Here is a 24,390-nt window from a genome sequence, read left to right as displayed (position 1 = left end):
CTGAATAAAACTTAAAGTCGACTACGCTAATGCACTACCATTCAGGATTCTCCGCTTAAACAAAAGAGTCTTTGAGTTTCCCGTCCTTTTAATATTCTTACCACGTATTTTAAGATTTCATAATTAACCCATTTTCGTTTGTTGCCTCAGTTGGACTCGCACGGGCATAAAGGAAATAAAAATATGTGCAATTGGAACCACTATATATCATCAATGTAATCCACTGTTTAATCGAGATTTCCTTAGTCACGCTTGCAAATTTCCAGACTACTTGCATGTCGGCACAACTGATGCTTCACGTAGCAACTATTCCTTGACGCTGTTTTAGCCATAGCACGCTGAGGGCTACCGTCATGAAACTATGACTCAGTCGCGCTAAACAGGAACAAAACACCGATGAACACTACTTATTAGGGACAGGTTCACGGGGTTTGCAATTCTTTCAGCCGCCACCGTGTCCTCCTGCGTGATAAATTGGGGTTTAGAAATAGCAACAGTCCATCACGCCACTGTAGAAATATCACATAGGACTCGGAAGAATTTAACGTCGCTATGTGTCCGTTGACTCGTGTTTTCCAAACAAGCATGGGACAACCTACATTCATTCATTAATAATAATAATAATTCTACATTATTCTACATGCAAGTCTTAGTTGCATCATGATCAGAAGATCGCCAATTGCTATACTTTATGCCTATCGTAAGAGAGATGTGGCATTGTTATTTCTTTCTTTGAAGCAACAATGGGCTCGAAATCAACCTGCTGAATACTATTCCATTTGTGGCCAACTACCAGATTGTCGCTTATTGCAGCGTGTTCGAGCTTTAAGTCAAGAAAAGATGAGTTGACGTTTGAATCGTTTTCTTTTCTGATCGCGAGATGCCACGACGCCACCGTCGTTTGCCGGCTCAGCAGTGCCTGGAGACGTCTCATCAGCGAGTCGCGAGGGGCCAATTGGCAACTAGATTTCTGTTTGTTTTGGTTTCGTGTTTTCTTATTCCTTTTACGTTTTTTTTTTTCTTTTCTACAGGATGTTTGTTTTATATGCCTTATTTATTTTGTGAGTTGGCCGTGAAAGCACTTTTGAATTACTATATAGGTGGGATGGGAAGGGCTCACAGAGGATCAGAGTAGCTGGTGAAACACTCAGGGAAGCCATTGTTGTAAAAAAATATTATCAAATAGATAATTAAAATGTTGTCCGCAAACAGAATGCAAAATAGAATAGAAACTGGATTTTGAAACAAATAACCTTCTAGGTTGATGATTTACGTCTAATCACTGAATGATGGCCAGCTAGAAAGAGGAGAGCTATCAATGATTTGAGCTTTGTTATGTTTCTCTATCGAACTTGAGGCGGGTGGAACACGAAACGAAGAATGTTCTCGTAAAAGACGAGAGCAGCACTGAGTTATATGCGATGACGACTGAGACGAGAAAAAACGAGTAAAAGAAATATGGAAATGGAGAAGGAGGCGAGCGTTTTGCCCCTTTTGTTGATGTAGAAGCTAGTACTAACCCATTGTCATCGTTGGCAGAAGTATATATGACGGCGGCAGACAGGCGTTTTCTGTTCTGGCGGCCAGTTAGCATCCGCTCGTAGCTCAGTTGTTATCAGTCCACCTGGTCGTCACGTCATCTTCAAGTGGCTTTTATCAACTTTAGAATTGTAGCTAACCTTACTGTATAATTAACCTTACTAAACACGGATGAGACTGATAAAAACCTGGTCTCATCTACGTAGACGTCCTTTGATTTCGAGATTCTGTCTATAATCAGTCGAGTTTAAAGACACGTTTAATAGCAGCACTTGAAAAGGCACACTACCCTCATCAACAATGGTAAACCTTTTTTTTTCAAAATGCCTTAATATTTTAACTTGCATGCAAATAGATTTTTTCCAATTTGATATGAATATGTCTTAGTTTAATGCAGTAGTTTTCTACTTAGAAGCCAACAAAGAATCTTGGCAGCTCATATTCAATGGAGTCATTTGACTTCCTCATATGGTTATCATTCTCTGGCCGTTTATAAAATAGAAACGAAACAAAATGCTCACAGCGCTGCTTAGTCATGCGTCTTTCACATGCTGCATATAGTTGATATAGACGATAGATCTATACGCCTTAAATGAGTGTTGATTGCCAAGTCACGCGGCCGTTGTATTGCAGTCACAGCTGAATCGGAACGCACAAGAGTTGGAAAAATAAACAGACGACAGACTCATTTGCTGTCGTCTGTCGTCTTCTGTTCGTCAACCTACATCCTTGGTTTCACTTGTCGGCCATCCCTCCTCCACCATTGGCTGTTGAAACCTTGGAAACGATTTACTAGCATGGTCGAGATTCCTTCTCCGACGTTTGCGGACGTTACGGGGTGGTAGTATTGTGGTGTAGTAGAACCTATATTATACAACCTACGTAGACGTGACATGGGGGCGAAAAGAAGGCGATCGGGAGGGGCAATGGTAAGTTTTGAATTACTGCTGGCGTGTCATTTGGCAAAGTAACAATACTGTTTAGCTTGTCAATGTTCTATTGTTATATGCATCTTTTGCATTCTCCACGTTTCTGTTTCTGTCGTCATTTCCCATGAATAGGTGTACGTCCTTCATCAACCCTCGTATCACCACAGTCTCACTGTAGTGCCAATAATCATTACTCTGCTGCTGTGTATGGGAATGAAGAAGCAGGAGCACCATATTTGACTTTGGCTTTCATTTTTAAAATATTCCATTTAATGACTCACTTTCGTCTTCTCAGGACGCTGAAGAAGAGAAAAACACAGTGAGTATATCTCGCCACTCTCGAAACCAGATCCAATGAATAAAAAAACAAACAGAATCTCGACGTGTAGCGATGCCGAAGGCTTTCCAGACGTTCGATTCGGATGAAAGGCCATATCGAATCCAGGAAAGGAGCACACCTGCAGATGATGAATTTGAATTTCGACAAGGAAGAGCTGACCAGGTCCTTGATAGAACACGATCCGGAGGTAAGAATTTCGCCCGTACAAATTCAGGCATCAGGCACTTGTAACATAACAATTGTAACAATTCCACTTCATACCGGTACTACTACAACAGATCTGGGCAAGATCAATTGACGGATTCGCCATTGCTTCCGACATTCTGGATGAAGAGGATGACGGCCTATGCAAAAAGGAAAACTGAGGGATGCGTTCCGATTGTACGACAAAGAAGGTAAACACAATCTTCAGCTGTTTGTGCACCTGTTCATACAATGCAGTGCGTTGCAGGAAACGGCTACATCACAACTCAAACGCTAAAAGACATTCTGTCTTTTCAAATTGACGACAAACTGACATATGACGACTTGGATGGAATGATTGAGGAAATTGACATCGAAGGAACGCGGCAGAATTGACGTTGAAGGTTGGATTTATATAGACACTCCGGCATCTATTGTTTCTGATTTCAATCAGGTATGTTGGATTATATTTATTCGTATAGTTCCGTGAACATGATGTGCAGCTAGCGTGTCATCACGTCTGTCATCTAGAATAAAACCGGCAGGTGTTTATAAAAATAGCCTTGGTCAAATGACAAATGAATGCCTCACTATTTATTGAACAGTTGAAGCTTATAAGCTACTACCTGGTGCGCTGAGCGTGGAAATGTTTGATGTGTATAATCGGGGGAGGCGGTCAAACAATCAAGATGCTTAAAGTCATTCATTTCACCAACCAACCAACTAACATTATCATATTCCTCGCTGCTACACTGCTGCATCTGTATAACAAAGACCGTTGTCAACAACAAGCCTTATAGGGGGGGAGGGGATTTCAAATCATTTCGGATTCTTTATCAATTGTACAACCATCGGAGAATGTGCTGCTGTGGTAGTTGGCCATGTTAAAAGTAATTTCACGTTCCGCATCATTGATTTGCCGTTTGCTATATGGGTCGATCTAGGCTATCAATCGAGTGTATAACGCCAAGTGTGCCAACATGGGTAGATTCAAACAAACAAACAAAAAACGGTTAGAAATACACGCTGCTGATGTGCAGTACGCTTGGTGCAAGTCTTCATTTGTTTTTTATTTCCGTATAGCCTATATATATACCTTCGCTGGTGCTGTCTTGTCAAATCAAGTCCTTCACTTGTACCTTCGCCGTACCTTCACTCCTTTCTTTAAATTAGATAATAGTAGCCTAGCGAGACGAGGTTTGCCCACAAATCCAGCCACAACCTTTCTGCTGTTCATCCTGCCGGTTGCATCTTAATTGATTACATGTTGCCGGATACACTGTCACCGTCCAGGGTGACGAGACACGTCATCGGCAAATGGAATTGTTTGCCGCCTCAGTCCGATAACGTATATCCTGAGTATGCGCCGGATCCTCTTCTCAGGTGAGCTTAGCAGTCACGACTGCTGAGCGCTTGCTGGGGGTTTGTCAGGTAAACCAGGTAAAACACGTTTTGTGTATAGTTTCCCGGTATCCTGCAGTGTGTCATGCACAAGGAAATATTGTGGTGCGGGGCCATTTATTTTTTTTTCGTTTGTTCCTTGAATATTCAGTTAAACCAGAAGTGAACAACTGGTGTCTTGTGTACGTGAAACGTGTTTTTCTTTCTTTCTTTCTTTTCAAAAGGTACGTCTGAAATGACGCGGGAATGTAGCGCGCAAGTAAAGGACACAATCGAGACAGCAAAAGACGTGATCATGATAAATCAATTAAACATATTTAGTATCTCAGACATTGCTGCATTAAGGGATCGATTATGACGAAAAACATAACGAACTGATAATATATATAAATTCTAAATATAGGTATATATATAATCAGCTGTTCCATGTTTGTTGTTTAAATGGCAGAGACGTCAAGTCGTTTTTCGAAAAAGTTATTCCTTGTTGAAGATGTTGGCAGTGCGGGCAGGCTGACGGATTCGGGTAGCATTGAAACTTTGAGTCGAATGGCTAACTCAAAAGTTGGCCACCGTCAATGCGAGCCAAATGAAGAATTGAACCAACTGGTGGCCATGGCAACTTGCGCAGAATTGTCGATTATAGAACCGGTGCTAGTCATGGCCGCTGATCTACGGGCCTGGCTGATTGCCTCATCCTCGTCTTCGTGCTCGCTGACGATCTTCAATCCATGATCCAGCGCCGAGGAAAATCCGCAATCGAGTCGTTCAAACAGTTCGTGCATCTGCATCGATGAAATGCCCAGCCAGGGCGACAAGCCTTGCTGAGGTGACGCAATCCGCAACCCACTGCACGTATAATCGTGGCCGTGCGTGAGAATGCAAGCAACGACCAGGGCCAGGCAGCGTCATTAACACGGACAAGACGACCAACAGACGGACCATCATCTCCGTAGAAATCTGATTTGACGTCCGATTCTTTCTGCCCTCCAGCAATGCTTTCGCAAAAGAGATGCTTCAGGTGATAGCTGATGCACATCAGGCCGATGAATATGAAAAAAGGCAATGTGGTGTAATTGTAAGACGGAAGCCGGAGCCGGTCATGACCCAAGAGCTATTTTTGACGGGGATCTTCGGCTGTGACGATGCTGTCCGTTGTGTTGGGTCAGTGCGTCCGGCTGGTGGGAAACGTCTGCGTAGAGAATGCATCCGTCGATGGTGTCTTTCTAACAATCAGTCACCACACCTGAGCTCACGCTGACATGATGGCGAGGCAAGACGGTTAACGAATAGCCCACCGCAAATAATCGATGCAATAATAGTAAACTTAACTCTTCCGATACGACATTTTTCGATTCTTTTGGTCTGGTTGTTTATAATTTAATAGACCGACACGCACGGTGATTATGCAAATGTAGTGCAAACAGACACGAGACGATCGCAATCAAAATCGCCCAATGGGTAATGACAAAAGGGAGACCACTGTAGACAAAGAGACGGGCTGCGTCCGCACTTGACGTACCTCGTTACTTGACTATTGAAAAGGGTATAGTCGAAGCATACACGGGCTGCACTGGATGAGAGGCGTGACGTGAAACCGCCCGTGTCCCGAACTCGTTCGTTTGTGTCGCAGGATCAGCCTCTTGCTTGGAGAAAGCTGCCCTTTCTTAATATATACTGTACGTTGATGTGCAGCTACAAACAAGACGACCAGGCAGCAGGGCAAGCAATACAAAAACAAAATGATTTGTGACGCCACAGACAAACTGCAGCAGGTTGCGCATCTATGTACTTAGGCTACGTAGCAGATGAATAACACGTCGCATTGTACATCTACCTGCTTTTAATGTTGAGGGCTGCTCTCGTGTCCAATGATTGGCCTTCTTTTACTTTAGCCATCGCTGTATCAGCACTACAACTCACGGAAACTGACTGCAACCGGTTCCTATTTCTATACGTATATATCCAAGACGGCAGAGCAGCAGGTTGCATTACACTATAGACCCTGTTTTTCGTTTTCTCGTTGTCCATCCGTCTCTTTTTGGGCATTTTCAGGGCTTCAGTACGCAGTTTATACCGAACGTTGCTCAATCTGGTATGACGTAATTTGCTGGCAGTTTGATTTTGTGAAAACGAGGCAAACGAGATCGTACCGGTTTACATCATATAGACTAGATACGATTCAGCAGCATTTGATTCGAATTTGTCACTTGTGCCAGGAATTGCGATGCACAAGAAAGGGTAAGATTGCCCTCTCAAAGAGTATACCCTTATAGTTCAGATATATTGATTAAAATCTCAAACGCGGTTTCTACCCAAGTTTTTCTCATTGTCAAAACTGTCTACAACCTTGGCGTTTGTTTCATTGTACTAAATCACATGCATCAGTTTGGCATGTGTGCATAATAAACGAACGAAGAAATACCAGTCCATTCACGTCAGAAGCAACGAGTCTTATGGCTAGTCACGTTGTTGTTGGCTTGACTCGCTGGCCCGTCACACGATAGACACCATTGGCTGCATTCTCAATGAGATGTAACCGACCTTACCGTATTATACATGTATGCCCGCAGCTGTGCTGTGTAGCTTACTGCATTTAGTCCATACGAACGACTGGGCGTCATTATCGTCGTTCAACCCATTTCGACGGTCGCTGGATGCATTTCTAGTTTCGATACGATTTTCCTTCCTGACGCTCGGATGCTGGGCAATGGCCCAGCATTGCGGACGAATTTATCCCGTTCACTGTCGGTTCGGTTGAAAGGTTTCAGAGCTGCGCGTTACTCGGGCCTTTATGCCGCTACACATTGACACACCTTAATCTACGCATATACTGTACAAGATTTGGACTCGATACTTTGTCCAGACAGTGTGTGGGCTGCGTCAAGCTGCAAGGGTCAAAGTGAGTGACAAAGCGATTTTACAATGAGGTGAGACATTATAGAGAGAATCCGGTCTTGTTCTGCCGAGGAGACTCGACAGACAAGAAAAGGTAAAACAACTCACGGAGGACTAGTTAGTTTTTATTGTTGTCTGCGCTGACAAGGTTCAGCATGAAAAAAGAGAGAGATGGGGTTGAGAAGAGATAAACAATGTACAGTCAGCAGCAGATCATCAGTCCAGCGAGCGCTATTACATTTAAATGACCATCGTTTTTAGTCGTATTTTTAACAGTGTGACACATTATTTCATAAGTCTCTAAATTTAGGCACACACACAGCCGAACGGCTCCAACGTGAAACTGTTGCGTCCATAAAACAGTGATCACTTTGCAAGGCCGTATAAGATTGTCATTTCAATATATTACTCATTAGTCGAGGAATCAAACCGAAATACATTCATTGCAATCATTGTCCTCTGTTATCAAATGGGCTTTAAATAAAATCATTCAACACACGTCATTATAAATCGCTTGTCCAATAGAGTCGAATTTCGATTGAGATTAGTTATAGAAGAATGTGATGGGCCGTCACAGTCACCGAACAACGTTAAAATAATATGTTTACTTTTTTTGTGCAATTGACACAATTGGCTGTTGCTATACCTTTCAGATATTATGTGATGACATTTTGAGAAAAGGCTTTTTTTTATCGTCGGTGATGCGTTATGAGAAAACATCGACCTACAAATGAGGTACGACGACACACAAACAAAAGCCAGTCAGCAGAACAAGTTGGATCAAACAAATAGTAGCACAACAACCGCAGCAAACAGCAGGAAAATAATGAAAGAAAATAAATGTGAACGCGTTTGCTTTGACAGGCGAAGGCAGTCGAACAATGAACGAAAATGACAACGAGGATGAGATGGTTAACAGAGAGGTTCACAGGAGGATTAAGAATTAAACTATGATTGTTCAATGGAAAATATCGAGAAACTTGTTCATCGTCGACGATATATTGCAACATCGAACAGGATGACATCTTATGGTGTGTTAACAAAAATTAACCCTTTCAATCAAGTGATTGGCCTTCAGTTGCCAAATGGATGGCGACCAAAATGTTTTTAAAAGTTACGACAAGACGGTGAAGTAGCCCAAATAATTTTTCTTCGTTAATCTGTTTGAGCATTACTGTAAATTTAAACAAATAAAAAGCCAAGTAATCCTCACGTTTGTTTGCTATTCATTGCGATCAAAACGACCGCAATTGCTTCCATCAACGCAAGTACGCGCCACACAATCTCAATTGGTATAAGCTAGCCGATGATTCATGACAACTATTATTATTAACACACACCACACAATTCAAAGAGTCAATGTTCAAAGATTAGACGAAAGTTTGACGATTACTTAGCCCTGCCAACAAAAGAGATGTACAAGGCAAAAAAAGGCTTAACGGTCGTCTCAACAATGCACATCCCAACAAACAAAGTCAAATCGTGAAACAATGGGTAGGGGATAACCAAAGAATAGAAATTTAATGGACCATCATGCTGTCCAGATTTTTACTCAAAAGAATAGCAGCTCTCATTAATAGCCTTACATTGTGTACAGTCCTATTGTGTGTTGATCAATTCGGTTAGCTTTTCACACTTTCCCGTAGACGAGCAATAAGTTTCGATAACGTCGTTTAAAGGGTTCGTCCCTCTGTAAAATGTCCGTTCTTCGATTTGAGTGGCTCCTGCTCGCATTCATCTTTGTCCGGTCGACTCCGCTTAAAGCAGCCATCTATTAGACAGCAAAAAAACGAAGAGAGGGGTAAATGATATGGATTACTCAATGAAAGTGTCAGGATCTTCGTAACGACAAGGTTTCTTATCGCCACGCACAAGTTTGCACTTATCAGTATTCGTAAAGATAGTCAAGTTTGAGAAGAAAACCACCCATGACTGCGTGGCGCAATGGTAGCGCGTCTGACTCCAGATCAGAAGGTTGCGTGTTCAAATCACGTCGTGGTCAAATGTTACTTTCTAAAATTAAATTTATCTTTTTGTAAAATGGCAAATTATCGTACTGATGACAATAAGAGATTTACGTCAGTTGTCCAAAATACTGATTTTAATTCTAACGCTAAACAAACTTGGGAGAGAAAGGCTATTTTACCCTTCCAGAGGGCAAAGATGAGGAAGAGGAGAAGCAAACTCCGGCCACCGCAGCCAGTACAATAATCCACCACGGGATAGCTCTGGCCTCTCTTCCCCGATCCAGCTGGATTGAGGGTTAGTCACGGTGGCTGAGCGCAGCGGAAGATAATCGGGATCGATACCGTACGGCAGTTCGCTGATGTCCACTAACCACCATCTTCAACGAAATCACCAAACCTTCCCAGTCAATCTGTTCAATTCCAACAGTTGCACATATAATCAAATCACATTTCATTACTCAAATGCAGTTTAACTCTGAAATCGTCTAGGCCCAAATTCTGGCGCGTAATTTGAAGACGACATTGTTGTTGCTAGTGATGGTCCGGCAGAACATTTAATGATGGTGCACTGTGTCGCTCCGCAATTCAATTCCTTTGTCCAAGTTCTTTGGTTGGCTTTGTCTACGGTTGCGGACGCGATTCTTCTTGATGCCGCTGTGTTGCCAATTCACTGGTACTTGACGTCTCCTCCTTCCCCCAGCTTCGATTGTTGATCCAGTTCTTCATCGTAGTCGTAATCTTCTTCTTCATCAAATATTTGGCCAGGAATGACTTACCAGGAATGACCTGTCCAGGAGCACCAGCGCCAGTATTGTGAGTGCTAACGGTGGATAGAACAGAACCGTCGGGACCATATAACGAGTCACAGTGGACGTCCTGTTCCACGATGAAGAAGTGGAACTTGTTTTCGGTTTTCCGTCAACAGATGTCGTTGACGACGATGATGAAATAACATTAGCGCCAGCACCAGAGCTGCTGCTGCTGCTGGAAGAATACGTCGTTTTGCTCGATTTGCTAGTGCCACTTCCAGATCCAGATGAACCACTAGAAGAAGAAGAACTGCTGGAAGAATAAGACGATGAGCTGCTACTGGACGAAGAGCTTTTTTGGCTACCAAAGCCACTTGCGCTGGATGAACCGCCCAATCTCTCACTTTCCAGTTTAAGGGCCAATGGATTGAACTGTTCCATCAGTTGACAACTGGCAGGTCCATCAACAAATGGCCTGTCGACCAAGTACAGCAAATCTTTGCCCGATAGCGTTTTTGTGTGGGCCACAGGATGTAAACGTTGGCCTTGAGGATGTCCGACTGGTCCTCGGTTGCCCAGCTCGTAAATGTGAATCACTTGCGGACCGACTTGGTTCTCGTGGCTCTTCACCTGAACCGAAGAGCTAACAAAGGCCGATAAGTTGAATCGAACCACTCCCGGATCAGAAATCCTGTTCAAATTCAATTAAAATAATTAAACATCCTACGTAGATTGGCAAAATGCAATTTACCCTCTGATGGACAGATCCGTTTCCGACTCGGATAGGCAACGAAATTTCCGCCCGATTATCAAAAAAGTGACTGGCGTCTTCCGGATTGGTGCTGTTCACCCCAGGATGAACTCGAGGGAAGATTTGGCTTTCTGGCCAGCAGCGATGGCAGCAGCCGCGTTTTCACGAGCCAATCGGGCGCTCGGCTGGAGGACAATTGTAAAGACGGACGCGGAACGCCGACAGCGGATTGCCGATTTCACACCGGAGGACAGGCTGACCCGATCGGTCTGAAGGCGATGAGCACAAAACAGGGGAGGGCACCATCCACTCGATCAACCCGAACAAATTTCACCTCGTCCGGCAACGTCAGGTAAACGGCGGCTTCAAAAGCGTCTTCGCCGCGCGTTCAACACCGACACTTCAATTTCCAATTTCTTATCCGATCCGAAGATATACTTGTCAATATTGGCCTTGTACGTGACTTGTATGTGGTAAGCAAACATTGTCGGGACCGCACTTCTTTGAATGACGATCACGTCCGTTTTGGACGGCGCCCGCACCCAATACGGGGGCAGCGATCGCCTCGTTCGTTGACCTGCTCCAATTCTCCCTCATCGAAGAGTCACTGCAGACTGTAACGCACCTCAGACTCGATGGGTGTCAACTTGTCTCGGATCAAGGGCCGGACATAGACGGTGTAGGTACGACACGCCCGCTGGCCTTTGAACTAATTGATACGTCTCATTCAACGACGATTTGTTCTCTGAAAGGAAATGCAGACGCGGATTCTTAGGGTCTTGGAGTCGAGAATGAGCTGACCATCACTTCCTCTCGATTGTTGACTCCGCCCGCTGAATTCGAAGCCAAGCGTCAACGGGACGCAAGCGACGGCAGTTTCATCCAAAAGAGAGCAATTCTTATTCTCTAAATCGATTTGTTTCGACTCCACATCGTAGCTGATGACACCGAAGAGGTAGACGACGGGACGCGAGCGGAGGAAAATGACACGATCAGAATCGTAAGCGCCGACCAGGATGTCCGGATATTCGTTTCCATCCAATCCATCCCGCCAGCCAATGAGAAACCGAACGTGCTCAATCTCAGACGAAACTTGTTCAGCGTAAATCACTTGAGGTGGCTTTCGTCCGAATGCCCTTACTGGATCCGTGATAAATGTAGACTGCACCCTTTCCTCGGGTCCATCGAAGACGGGTGCCTACGGCGATATCGTTGAATCCGTTTAAATTGATGTCGCCCAGGGCTGAAACGCTTAATCCGAGCGAAACGAGCTTTAACACTTCTCCGCCGTCCAGGACGTCGCTGCGACGGAACGATTGTCGCAGACGGGTGCTCTGGTAATAAACGTGCACTCGTCCCATTTCGTATTTGCCTTCGGTGTTGGGCGTAATTCGAATAAAGAGGGCACCGACAATGACGTCCTGAAGTCCGTCGTTGTTGACATCCGTCACGGCCACGCAATAGCCAAAATAAGCGCCGTTGCTGACCCGTAATGTTGGCGATATTGGTCAAATTCGAAGACAACAAGACAACCTTTTTATTTTTAAATCAATAAATCGTTAGTTTCTTTTCAGGGCGCGAAATACAAAATGGCGTGAAAATCATTCACCTTTCCGTTAAATTGCACCGCGGGGCATACCGACAGCGACATCTGTCTCGACCATCATCGTCTAAATCCCCAACAGCTGATGATATAGCCAAGGTAACTGTCATCTTCCGCTGCTGATCCTTCTGTCGTTGATAGAACGTCAAGTCTCGAGAAAAGGCCTTGAGAAAACAGTTGACCTGCGATCAAAGTGTCAAACAATTAGTTATTGAAATTGATAAAATTCTAAGGAATCCCCAGACTAACACCTAGAAAAACATTCTTTGTAAACAAAATTCAGATGAAAGTGAGAAAACCATCAGCGAATGGAAGAGAAAGCCAATAAAAATTCAGTATTTCTAGACATGGAAAGAACCCAAATGGATGACTAAAAGTCTAGGAAAATATCACCGTCCAAAGCTACCACACACCAACTTTGCAGGAATTTCCATAAAAGACCAATTATTATTAAATATAAATTTTTAAAACAATAAAAAAAGCTAGTCATTTTTTTAGAAAAGCCAGAGTACATAAAAGGTAAATAACCTGTAGTTTATTAGACTGTTGCAAGCAAATCACATTTCAAAGCTAAAGCATCGAGTATAGTTATATACCACCAGGGATGGATGAATATCTGTGGCAAATTGCGAAAAGGTAAAAACCAGCAATGGAGTCACATGGAGTAATGGGAGTTTCAGGTGATCAAAATGTTATAAAAAAATCACACGAACCAGACGCAGTAGCACATCATCAATGAAACCAGCAAAACAAAAAAATAAAAAAATACTTGCAACAGTGTAAAATTAACCCATTAGCCAAATAAAAATGATTTTGTTGAACAAAAAGGATTGTTAATTAGACCTCATAAAAACTATTTCAGGTTGGGTTGACTTCCGTCAACTAAATTTGTTCTAATGAATCTTGAATAACACGAGGAATCCGGGACATACACACACCACCATCAAAGCCGAGGAAATTTGAATTCCAGGTAAAGGTACCTCGTCTCAAAATAGCCACTAGGTTAGAATCACGTCGGTTGTAGTTATGGTTGGCTCGTGTTTTAAATGAGCGATTTGGTTGCGTACGGAGTTTGTTCGCTTTCTCTGTCAATGTTTTACCTGTAACAAACGTCCGAAAGACAGGCGATCTGACGGCCGGACTTGTGGTATTGATCGAGTACAGCTGACCTGTGTGTGATATGGACATGATGGTAACATTCGGTGAAAGGTCATTTCATTTTTTCTTTGTTTTTTTAAGTGCAAGAAACATTCAAATGGTTTTTTTATGTGTGGGAATTTTCCAATTAGGGGATCACTAATTGATTCAATGCCAAAGTAAGCTGGATGGGAGGAATAGTAATCAAGACATTTGGCAAAGGGGTGAAGGTGCGACTTCTGTGCCGTCAAAAGCTTAAAACAATAAGACACTTACCAAGACTGGAGGATATTATCGTGAGAATTAGAACCAGCCTTCGGCAAGTAGATGGGCTATTCAAACATGTCGTCACACAGCATTCAAAGGGCGTGACGAGCATTTGCACAAGGCTCTACAAGTCTACATATTGGCAACTCAAACAAAGACAGGTACAAACACGGTGAGCTCATTGGGACCGTTCGTGAGTCATCCTTGGTCGACGGGGAAAAGGGAAACATTTGCTCGAGATGTTGAAGGGATCTATAGTAATCTTTGACAATTCAATCTACACGTGTATGTACTCCAATCGTTGTTCATTTTAACTCTAAAATAGCCTACGATGACCTAAAGGGAAACTATGGAAAGAAATGAACTTACCCTGCCAGTACCAACTGCCAACAGCGCCAATAAACACACGAAGCCCCATCCTATCAGATTAAAAAGAGAAATGATTTAAACAAATTGAAGGTGGTGGCGTTTTAAAAAGATTCGGTACAAGAATTTCTACGAGATGCAAATGCACAGACGAGCCGATAACTAGAGTCAATAAAAATTCCTCCTCCAAGTGGGCCTTTGTTTCGTTTGTGTGTGTGTGAAGGATAACAAGCGTCATAGTTTTCTTGTCGGAACAAACGACGACATGGTTGAAACAAAGGGTGGTTGAATTTTATCTTGAACAAAAGAAATCGTGTACTTTGTTTCGGTACTTTCTACTCTCGAGATATGCGTCAACAGGCAACAAGATGGATGAGAAAACATTTCTCTATTCAAGTTCTGACAAATTCTTTTAAAACGAAAAAAATCAATCATTCGAAATGAGTTATTATCTTACCGGTGAAATGGTGGCTCCGAGACCGGCTTGACATGATCCTTGACGATGATAACCCCACGAAGCTAAAACGACAAATACATTTGCATAGGCAGACGTGAATGATTGGAACAAAAAAAAACAAACTGTTAACAAAAAGAAACTTACAAGTTCTGCATGGCGAATATTCGAGAATCACGGAAAGAATCACGGGCGACGAAGCAGGTGCCCACCGGCTCACGACGTTTGTAATTGTTGAGAACCAAACGTAGCGTGGAGCACACGCCTGTCGTACAAAAGCATTTGGTAACAGTAACCAGTTTTCTTTCTCTTAAAAAAAAAACTCACCCAAACGGGGCCATTGGGTCCCGCACTGAACAGTTGGCACCAAACCACTGATCTGATTTTTGATCAATCTGTTGTCCGATCCGTTATTGTTGCCTGCAATCAAATGAAAAATCAGTAAGAAACAATCAGAATGAATGAATTAAAATCTTTACCTGTGACATCAAACGGAATGGATTGACATTAGTCGGGAATTTCGGTACTGCAACGGAAAACGGATCCCCCGCGTGCGACGCCCGGTTGCTCCGTCTGCGCAGTTGGAGCTCCCACCAACAACCTAAAGCCAATCGACACTGTGAGATACTGTGTGCACGTGTTCAAACAAAGATTCTGCAATGATTGGGACAAAATAATTTCCCCTTTTTTTGTTGAGTTTGGTGTCCTTGGAAAATTCAAAGTAGCCACCATAAACGACGCAAAAACAAGAGAAGGGGTATACCAAAACAAGAGGACGGGGGTAAGGAAACATCATCAAAACTTGTTTCTTAACTAAAAGTCCTTGACCGTGTCTGTCCTTGACTGGGAAAAACAAAAATCAAAAAGGAAAACATGGGCTCATTTAAATATTGAAATTTCAATTTTCAGAAGCTTAATTGCTGCAAAACAATGTGGTAAGAAATGCAACGACACCCTTACAGACAAAGACGAATCAAATTATGGTAATTTTGTTATTGAATGACAAAATTTAGGTATACAACTCGCATCAGGAAAAGGAGCAGAAAATCACTTGAAAAAAAGACAAATCATAAAACCACAACTGCAATTTTCAAACCGACTGAAACTCATTCAGGCTGCACGAAATTATTTTGAATAGCACAGGTAGTCGGGAACTCTAATTAGTATTTCTTTTTCTCACTCGTATTGTCTCCGGATGCGGTTTCCCTTCCCCTTTTATTCGTGAGCTATGAATGTCTGGGGTTTTACCTGTTCCTGGTCTAAGCCCAGTAAACTTGACCACCCAATCCTTTTCACACTTGCCTTTAAAAAAAAAATTAATAAATACAATGTGGACAGAGTTGCCTCGCCAATACGTTGGCCTGTGCATTTCCCTGTGATTAGGAGAACATCAGGACGCTTATTTATAGCTCCTTATTATTGGCCGCCCAATTAAGGATTGCATTGACGTCATTTCGGGTAGAATCAGACAACAGATGGCGTTCGTCGTTCAATTCAACGTAAAAAATAGCAAAGGATACCCAAATCGAGTTCGATTCACCACCACACCCATTGTTCTCTGCTGCTTGCACGCTTATAGTTAAACTTCGTGAAAAGGACGGCCATCGCAACCTCGTCCACGGATAAATTGCGGCCTGGCACAGCCACGAGGCCCCAACCCGAAAACAATTGGCCCACCAAAAGAAACAAAGAGGACGCCAATCATTTCTAGTTCTAACCTACATGGCTCGTTTCCAAAAAACAAGCAGACACACACTTTTTGATTTATTTATAATTTTATAGATTTTAGTTATTCTACAGTTTCACGGGAAAGGCTTTTTTCGTATGGAAGGGCTGTCAATTTAAGGATTGGGGGAAACCCATAGATGGCTCTGGCATCTTTCAAACTGATAGTTGGGTGGACGTCTCGTGTACGTCTTTCTAAAAATGATTAGACACTAGATAGTTATTTATTTGTTGTTTTTTTCATTGACGTGTCACTATATACGTTGATTTTTCCATGGAAACAAGTTTTATTTCAAAATCAAGTCTAAAATATCTGACATTTCAAGTGGCTTCGGTCGTGGTAGCTCCCAATTGGTTCAAAGCCATTTGCATTTGCATGGTGATTTCTATATCAGACACGCACGAATTATCAACTGAATAACTGTCTTAATGTAAACATGTGACTTGCATGAGAAACGATGGCATCGTCTTTCATGTTTGTTGACTTGTTTTTTCTTTCATAGGACTTTCACAGGAGAGTTCATTAAAAATGATAATAATACCAACAAGAGAACAAAAACGAAATTCCTGTTGTTTCTCTCATTTAAATCAATGAGCAAATAGGCACAACGTGATCAGATGGAGTCTACAACGATCAAAACAAATTCAACGGGATAGAAATAAAAAGAAAAACACAAGAAAAAACAAACAGATTATTTGGAAAGGGAACAAGTTGGGCGTGGATGTTAAGACGAATGTCATCTGGGCACGAACGAGACCGGGTGGGATGATATCACACAACCCAATCAGTTACCCTCGAAAAAACAACGACAAAAACAGGTTGGCCCTCCACCCATCAAAAGAATGAAATAAACGCGTATGCCTCGAGACTGTGAAAGTGATAAATACGTGAGTTGGAAGTCCACCACTGGCAATCGAAAAACGAAATCGTTTGGTACGGTGCCCTAGACAAGGATCACAACATACGCCCTTGTTAGTTCTCGACACTTTGCTCCTGACGTCAACATTTATCTGAACCATCACAGAGACGAGAGGAGACGACCATTTCCGTTTTTCAATTGTGCGTCCAGATGAAATCTTTGTCAAGCAACAGTTGATTAAAAGGATAAAAATCCAACGGCGAAAGTCCTCCTACAAAAATGGTAGTGAAACGTTGCGTGACAGGTGACGGCTCAGGTTGAGACAGGTGACGTCCGAGTGGCACGGGACATGCCACATTTCAATAATCGTTCAAATGACATAACATTCAGATTCTTTTCTTCACCCACAGAGAGGGAAAAAGAAAATGAAAAGGTGCATGAAAACGATATTTGCATAAGCCCTTCTAACAAGTGTAAATACAAATGTGCCTAAACTTGTTGACAAAGTTTGTGTTCCATATGAAAAGGGATTCGAATACCTTGAGCTTTGACGCGACGCCACCAACATCCCCACGCCCCTTTGTAATTCCTCCATTTTTTTTCTAAATTATTCTCTCCATCCTAATTTCCTTCATTCATTTCAACCTCATTCCTAAGCCAACAGCGTCCATGGGCATTTGTTCAATTAAAAATTGCCTGGCAAAACTAAAGAAGGCCGGACGAGATGAGAAGAAATGGCCAAGTGCCATCAGCGTCATCGTTTGAAGTGAAAACTCGTTACGTCGATAGTAACAACCATCGCTCGACCACCGCCCCACACACACACACACGCACTCACACACATACACAAAAGAAAAAATAATAATAAATAAATAAATAAATAAACAAACGGGCCGGCGCCTCGGTCACGTCGTTTGTCGCGCTCCGCCTCCACACAGACACGGCGCGCCGTTGCCGATGTGTTTTTTCTTTCCCACACTTGAAATTTTGGGGGAGCGGGTTCGGACGAGGGACACACGCGAGGAGAGGAGCTAAACTCTTCTTTTTAAATTGTAACAAAGGGGAAAAAAAAGGCTTTTAACGGAATAACAAAGTGGAGAGGAAAATGGTAGACCATTTGTTCCTACTGACCGTCAATCGTGTGAAAATGGCGAGCACATTGTTGGATGTCATTACGAATAAATAACACGTACTTTGTCGACTCATCTTTGGACGCAGTGATTCATCCTTTTCTTCCATTTCACGTCCGCCTCCCAATTTCATTCCTCGCTGATTATTCACGTTCACTAGACCCGTACTTTTGTTGTTTGAAGAGGTTCAATGACTGGGTCACAGCGCCACTTGGCAACATCGGTGAGCGTAGGACGCAAATATGTCGTGAATCAGCGAGCCGACACAGTCGTGAGAAAGTGACATGATTCATTGCAATCGACTTAATAAGAGAACGGGGATGTAGAACAACCTACGCCCTTTTTACCGTTTGTCAACATTTAGAGATGGACAATGTTCAGGCGGGACTAACGCATTCGATGTGCCTTTGATTTAAGTGAAGCAATTTTTCTTTATTTTCGCCACCCACAATTCATACGACAGCGTTCACTTAGTCTTTCGCTATTTACTTCATTTAGCGACGTTTTAAAGAGAATTTTTTTTTTATCAAAGAAAAAAATGCGCCACCTCCCCGTTTCTCGAACATTTTTGAATGCCCGCCCTTGGTCTCCAATGTTCGATCCATCTCTTTTTCGTTTATCAGGCAACGCCACACCTTTTTTTTTTAAACCCGTCTGTCGGTCGCAATAGAGGAAAGCGAGGCGCGTGATGTGAAATGAAATCAAACGTTTAGACAATCGACTTTTTTGTTTGTTTTTTTTTCGTTGCCTTTCAAAGCGAAAACGAAGGACAACGCCCTGCCGTGCGACTCAAAGGCCCGTCCGTCTGCTATGCAAATGACGTTCACGCGCGCACCTCATCATCGTCGCTACGCATTTACCTGTCCCAACGGCGTAGAAAGAAAAACGAACAAACGACTGCATCCACGGGATTCGGACACGAGAAAATGAAAAAGAAAAAAAAGAGGGGACAGACATAATGCGATAAAATCACGAAAAGGACAATGAAACAAAGATCCAATCAAGCCATTCATTACGTCCTAAACAAGTCGTCCATTACGTAAAGTAAAGGGACCGGTGGCATTGAGAAAGGAAAGAAAACAAACAAAAGACGAACGCAATACAAAGAGCTTCTGGTCATAATGGTTTTTTTTTTTTAAATCACCTGCTGTTAGCCAACAGATTTCCCAAGATACGTCAGTGCGTGAAAGAAGAACAAAGGAGAGAATGATCCTTGTTTTATTTTTTGGGGAGGGGAGGGATGAAAAAAAAAATGCTCATTCAAAGTTCGTTCACGGTCTCGGTCGGGGTGGAAAAGGATTACATCATTTCCAAAGAAACAAAAGCCCACCCCCCCCAAAAAAATGATGTGTTTTTCTTCAAGTATTTAACCAATGCCGATCGAAGTGGAAACTGACGAAAAGGGCAAACGTAAATGCGTAACTAAAACTGAGAAATGAAACAATTTTTTGGAAGAAATATTCTCAACTGGCACTCGAGTAGAATAAATAATCAGTTGTTGAGAATGTCTTATCATCGTCATCGCCTCTAACGTTGGCAAGTCCCAGGAACGAATTCTGTTCTTCTGATTTTTTTTTTTTATCTCTTTCTCCACTACACAAAAGAGTCGTGGAACATAATAAAAGGGTGTCTATATATTATTACGTTTCTATGAAATATAGCTCGTCGTTTTCCCAACAACAATTCGTAAAAAGAAGGCAACGAAAATAATAGGCTCTAAAATCAATTTCCCTATTCCGTTTCAATGTGGGGAATGAATATTTCAACAACACACACACACACAAAAAAAGAGATTTTCCAGAAATAATGAAGGGGAGACCACCCTGCAGCAAGAGCCATTCCCTGATTTTTATCTCCATTCCTGGAACTACAAATGCCTGGCGTTTTCCTTTTTGAATGAAGCGAAGCGTAAGCCGAAAGAACGAAAGTGAAAACAGAGAACTACTCGATGCAATTTGTTACCTATCGAATTCGATGGAATCAAATCGAATCGCAATTTTCTAGCCGAATATTAAACTGTGTTTTGGAATGGATTTTTTTTTTTTTAATGTGGCATTTTCAAAGGCAAACGGGAATGAGTTTAACTTTGGACTAGTCGCATCCATCGGTTGTCTTGTTTTTCTTCTCAGCGTAGGGTGTGGTGTAGGGTGGCGCACATGTGACGACCCTCACGTTGCATAAAAAAGACTCTCGCCCACACATCTCCAGAAAGGGAAAAAAAGAAAAGAAACCGTTTGTCCAGCAAGACATTTGACTTCCATGTCCAGTTCTCGGGTCAGTTTTCCTTTTCCCCAGTCCCCCCTGCCATCTTAACCTACACTTTTACCCCTATAAAAAGAGAGACGGCGCTAGATGGGCCAAACATCTGGATGTGTTGGATGACTTTCATTTGGACATGCATCTTCTTTTTTTCTAAAAAAAAAATAATAAAAAAAAAACTACCATTTGCATGAGGAAACGTGGGCGCGACATAAAAGTCGTCTCTCTTTCAACTCTCGTCTGCATATAATTAACAGTCCAAAGTTTGTTTTTTCTCTGGCATTTTTCTTTCCTATTTCCCCAAGCCTTGCGTACAAAGTTCACTGTGTCCCATGTCTTCCAATGCTCTTGCTGTTCCATTGAATGAAATAAAAGTTCGAAAAAGAAAGCAGACGTAAAAAGGGGAGAGACTGGAGCGAGCTAAATATATACAGGCAACATGCAACAATCCTCTTTTTCTTTCGTACGCAGAATTCAATATTTCGGTACGAAACTATTTGAAAGTCGTGACGGAAAATGTTCAGATTTGAACAAATTTGAAGGGAGAGACGGGCACGTGGGAGCAGTTCCCGTCAACTATTCAGATTTATCACAAGCAAAAACTGGAAAGAGGAAGAAAGAAATCATTTCGACGATAACATTTTTTCGGTTTGCATTCTTCGTTGCTCTGGTCGTTCACAAAGGTCGGCCACAAATGTTTCGGGAAGAACAAGAGAAACAGATTGCGAGAGAGGCCACATCTCTTCGGCTTTGACTTTCCTCTTTTTTTTGTTTCAACTTTCAGAGCTTTGCACACGCAGACCAGCAAAGTTTCCAACGCGGCTGAAAAGTTATTTTTAAAACGGCGAGCAAAGTCGAAAGACACGGCCAACGGCCAGGGGGAGAAAGGCACAACGGAGCCGTGAATGAAACTGTCAGTTACCAACTGACTCGAGTTGTGTGGCTGCCATTTTCCTCACTCGGCCGAATTCAAATCGAAATAAGACAAACATTTCCTGTTTTTTTTTTTGTTTTGAGGGGGTGGGGGGGGGGGGAGATTTGCCGTTCACGTTAAAAGACTCTGAACAACTGACAATCGAAATCAACGGGGCCGGTCATTCGCTTGAATGTGTACCGTTATTCGCTCCAGCGCACGCATTCAATACATTTCATTTGGACAGAAGAAAAGAAATTACCAATTAACTCCTCGGTCCTTGTGCAGGTCGACACTGAATCCGAAATAGGATCCACTGGGTCCTCGATGAGTTAGCGCACTGGGGATGTCCACGTTGAAGGCCAAAACGGACGTCAGTGCCAGGAAAAGGAGAGCAAATGACGTCACCGTCATCTCCGTTTGCTCCTTCATTTTCCTTTCTTTCTTTTTCTTTAATGATAAATTCAAAAATTTGAAAACACAAATGAGGCGGTGGGGGCGGACGAACGAACGATCAACAGTTTTTAGCAGGTCCAAATGGAGGACACGCACGGCACGAGAAAGAAGAACGGCAGACAACACGACCATATTTGGCAGTGACCAAGGATGAAATCAAACCACACGCTTCTTCAGAGTTGAATCTTTCCTTTTCTGGCCGGGATCTTTCAAATCAAATCACTTGCAAAGAATGTCCGTTCAATCTGCCTCAATAAAAACGACGGAAAAATACAAATAATAATCCCGATTGCGGATACAATCCACTGGTTCAGTTTCGGTCGCCGTGCGAATGCGATGGGGTCAGCGACGGTGGCAACTCGACTGTCGGTCAGCTGGGCCACAACTGGCCTTCCTTTCTTTTTTCGGGTTCAGTTTCCTCTCTCAGCTGTTTTTCCCTCAAGCTCCTCCCCGTTTGAGAACATTTCGCCTTCTAGCGCCAGAGGGGGCGGAGCCTTTCCCAAACAGACGCACATTTTCCTTCTTCGTCTTCTCTTTCGATCGTGTTTTCATCATTTCGTGTAGTACGTATACATGTGTGAAGACTGAAGAGAACAGAGAAAAGGCAAAACCTTGGAAAAACGAAAAATGAGAGAGAAAGAAACAAAAGTATCGGCCCTCGGGGCCACTACGTACATTCCCAAAAGTTAAAATGAAAATAAAAAAAGAGACGCTATTTGCCTCATTTCGAACGACGTGGCCATCCCGACAACATTTTTTTCTGCCTTCCCTCCATACACCATTTAGTTTTATAAGAAAGAAAACATAGATGCAACAATCGGAAGATGGATGGCTCATGCATGGAATACGAGTGCCCTGTTCATTCGAAACGGATGGCATTTGGACAGCGGCAAACAGACGACGTCTCTTGCATCTGATGTTGCCTGCAGACCGCGTCCGATTTGGTCAAGCTGCAAAAGCCTTACGTGTTCAGGCACGACGCAGAAGGTATGACTTTAAATGGTCATGCTGGTACATCAACAGTTGGCAGCAACAAGATCTCAAATCCAAGAAAGGCAATGCTCACCATAACATTCCACCTCACCCCGTCGACTGAACGTTCTATAATGCGGGCAATGGCTACACCTTCGAATATTCGACGAAAAGGTCTCTCGCGTTGGCGTTCTGTCTTTTGCTTCTGTTGCAGTAGGCAACGTAAAACAAAAGACAGACGGCCAATGAACGCAGGGATAAATGGACAAATTCTTTCTTTTTCTTGTTCATTTTTTCATTTTTCGTTTTGATCCAAACAAACGCCGTAAAAGGATAGAAATAGTATCGCTATTTGTCAACGTGTGGGGGCCGGGCCGGATAGTGGCATCCTTGGAACATGCGATACCACATTTACATATTTGCGAAAACTGTTTTCATCCTCGTTGTTGTTTTATTTTTATTTTTTTGTGGTGGCAAACTGCCCGCATTATCTGTAGGACAAACGGGGTAAAAGAGAAAAACAAAGAGAATATATATACATATATTTAACCTGCATGACGAGTTTCCGGTCATGATGCAAAAATCAAAAAAAGAGAAGGAACACAAAATAGAAAGCCCCTCCCCAAGAGAGTCGTCCACCCCCTTTCTTTCCTGTAACAAGAAAATGGAACCGGAACTGTGAATACACAAGTGACTGTTGAATGATGAATGCAGTATGACGTCATAGATACGGCGAACTCGATGATCTTAAAGGAATTATACTTTCAAAATCTTGTTATTTATTTATTTATGTTTTCGTCTCTGCCTCAAGAAAGTTTGGACATGTAAAAACATGAATTGCCATCACATCGCGTCTTTCGTGCTCACCCAATTGTGATGCCATCTGCGCCATCAGTGAATGACTCTAGACTCTAGACCGACTAGATGTTATGCGCAAATGTTTTGCTTGGCTCACGCCGTCTGCTACGATGGCGAAATGTCAAATATGGTTTTTTCTTTCTTCCGAGAAATGGGAATGAGTCATTTTCGCTCTTTGGAAAATAGACGTTGAAATTATGCAATCTGAACCGACATGGATATGAATAGTTGAGTACCTCCTTCGTCATTTCTTTTCAGCTGCACAGCACAACAACAAAAAACAGCCAATCGAAAGAAAAGCGTTACGTAAATGAAACAAAAGAATGACGCCACATTTATTGGCATTCGCCAAACAACCCAGACGCCCATTCAGTGACGAGAAGCAGCATCCTTCATAAAATCACGAACAAATGTGATCGAATATAATCACAAAGGACGGCTCAAGAGAGTGAAGAGAAATCAAGAAAAGGCCCGTGTGTGTAGACACCAAGAAAATGGGCGGATCAGCCGAAATCATTTTCAGTTTTCCCACCCTACATATACACCTGCTGTATATACAGGTGATGGATCTTGTGCTGAATGACGAGAGGCCGTACGTACAACACTATGGCGAGTGAATATATCGACATTAGCTAC

The 24,390-nt window shown here is 42.7% G+C and overlaps 2 non-coding genes and 2 pseudogenes across 2 annotated transcripts; 2 read left to right on the top strand and 2 right to left on the bottom strand.

Moving 5' to 3' along the window:
* Window positions 1-2,859: 2,859 nt before the first annotated feature.
* Window positions 2,860-3,498, top strand: LOC123467745 (annotated as a pseudogene).
* A 1,331-nt stretch (window positions 3,499-4,829) lies between these two features.
* LOC116917146 lies at window positions 4,830-6,288 on the bottom strand. The gene is made up of 2 exons (XR_006641847.1): window positions 6,227-6,288; window positions 4,830-5,754 (listed from the first exon to the last, which is right to left on the bottom strand). It is a non-coding gene; the product is annotated as an uncharacterized LOC116917146 (transcript).
* Window positions 6,289-8,960: 2,672 nt separating this feature from the next.
* LOC123467744 lies at window positions 8,961-23,010 on the bottom strand (annotated as a pseudogene).
* Trnaw-cca lies at window positions 9,218-9,289 on the top strand. The gene has a single exon. It is a non-coding gene; the product is annotated as a tRNA-Trp (tRNA).
* Window positions 23,011-24,390: the final 1,380 nt, after the last annotated feature.

Source organism: Daphnia magna, unplaced genomic scaffold (assembly GCF_020631705.1).
Source record: "Daphnia magna isolate NIES unplaced genomic scaffold, ASM2063170v1.1 Dm_contigs221, whole genome shotgun sequence".
NCBI lineage: Eukaryota > Metazoa > Arthropoda > Branchiopoda > Diplostraca > Daphniidae > Daphnia > Daphnia magna.
The sequence above is the reverse complement of the archived record's forward strand: the minus strand, read 5'-3'. Positions and strand labels throughout refer to the sequence as shown.